Below are 2,233 nucleotides of genomic sequence, written 5' to 3'. Positions count from 1 at the left end.
CCTTTCCACTCCATCACTGGGGGTTCAGGGGGGAGATGGCCCAAGCTGGTAGTGGCCTGTATGAAAGGGAACCATGCTTTGCTATCACTCCCTCCTGCGTCTGCTCACTTCTTACCTGCAGACTTACTGCCAATCGGGCAATGCCAGTGGCCCATGCCAGGGGCTCACTCAGCCCAAAGCCTGGCTGCGGCACTGGAGTGGCTGGGCAGGCTCCGGGAGCTACGGCGGACTCCTACCTGCTGCTCCTGGTCTCACCAGGGAGTTCTTTCATGCTGACCACTTTGCCCCCTCCTGCCCTGGGCTGCCCCTGGTTTGACCCTCTTATTCCAATGTGCAAGACTGTAACTACTCTCGATCCCCCCTCGAGGTTTTGCGCAGCCCCTTGGGGAGCTGCACCTGTGCTCCTCACACTGGACTCACCGTGCAGCTGGTGACCCCAGCTCTCCTGGGATGTGCCATTCTGCAGAGCCAATACCTCTGGGATCAACACCCAGCCACTGAGATCTGGGGTTTCTCCTCTCCCCAGTGGGCAGCGGTGGATACTGCATACGTCAGTCTGCCCGCGTGTATGTCTCTAGGGCTCCGGGAGATAAGCTGAGCCACTTTATGATTCTTTCCCAGTGAATTGTGGGATAATGTGTCTATCCTGGGCACCTGGGGGGAATTGTGGGATGGCAGCATCAGCACCCAAGAGCTTTCACCTGCGTCCTCACTGCAAACCAGCCTGAGTGAAAGCAGAGCCTGGGCTCGAACCCCAGCCCCAGCCAGGCTGAAAGCACCACGAAGCTTAGGTGACAGGAGTTTGGGGTGTGAACAGGGAATAGGAGCAACACCAGGCTTACTCTGCAGGGAAGCCACCCTCATTTCCTCCCCTGACGAGACAAACTCCACACTGCAGCTCAGGGGAAGCTGCGGCTGACTTCACCCCGAGCAGGAGAGGATGAAAGGAGAGACAGAAACTAACCAGTTCAGGGAGAAACGGCTGCTGGGGAGGGAGCTGCCCTAGCCAGGGCCACAGGGCTCAGATGCTCCTGGGCCAGGCGTTTTGAAAGCCCAGCTCTGCATTGCTGCACATCACCCGTTGCCTTTAGCACCCATCCAGCAGCCTGATGCAGCCCAATCCAGTGGGACCGATGGCTCATCCAGGCAGCTCTTGGAGAAGGGAGCTGGCAACCTCACTGCACCAGAAGCCCTGGGGTCTCAGACACTGAACGATCATGCTGCAGCTGTGGAGAAGGGGCTCTAGCTGCTAACCAACTGGCAAGTGAATGGGGAACGCAGCAAGCCACGGTCCCTGCAAAAGGCTTCCCTTGCCAGCGGAGCAGCCTTACCCCTCCTCCCACCCGTTTGTTTCTGTAGCGTTCTGTCCATCCCCGGCCTAATCCCTGGACAAAAGTTTGTTATTGCAACTGCCTCCCCCTCAGCCAGCTGTTCCAGGATCCCCGGAGCTCTGGCGCTAGAGCCCCTTTCCCAGAGCTGCCTGGACACTCGCTGTCAGCATCACGCTTGTACTCTTGATCTCCAGCCCCACAATTACAATGCTGCCAGCCCCACAGATTCAAAAGGCATAAGGGAGGACTCAGAAATCATAAGAGTTTTTTTAAAAAATCATACATGTGAGGTTCTTTCCATTTGCTTTTGGGTTTCTGAGCCTTTAGGACACACATGGGTCACATTCTCCAGCTTTACTCTGCGACCATTTATCTAGTTCTTCAAAAAGGAACTAGATAAGTTCCTGGAGGATAGGTCTATCAAAGGCTATTAGCCAGGATGGGCAGAGATAGTGTCCCGAGCCTCTGTTTGCCAGAAGCTGGGAATGGAGGACAGGGGATGGATCACTTGATGATTACCTGTTCTGTTCATTCCCTCTGGGGCACCTGGCACTGGCCACTGTCGGCAGACAGGACACTGGGTTAGATGGACCTTTGCTCTGACCCAGTATGGCTGTTCTGATGTTCTTATGTTCATGAGGGCTAGAAACTTACTTTTTTAAAATGAAGGCTGAAAGTCTCACATAGTCAGCTGACTCCAGGAGCTGGTGCTTTAAGGAAAATTCCAAATATGGTGAGACTAGCTGTAAAATTGCAAGAACTGGCAACACTGCAGTGGCTGAGTCTATTCCACTTTGGAACATGACACTTCTGCAGCTTTTGGTTTTTAATTCTAGACATTTAGATCATGGTTTAAGCTTTGAAATCATTATTTTTCTTTGTTAAAGAGCCTGAGACACTTC

Source organism: Dermochelys coriacea, chromosome 13, assembly GCF_009764565.3.
Source record: "Dermochelys coriacea isolate rDerCor1 chromosome 13, rDerCor1.pri.v4, whole genome shotgun sequence".
In the NCBI taxonomy this organism is placed as follows: Eukaryota; Metazoa; Chordata; order Testudines; family Dermochelyidae; genus Dermochelys; species Dermochelys coriacea.
The sequence above is the reverse complement of the archived record's forward strand: the minus strand, read 5'-3'. Positions refer to the sequence as shown.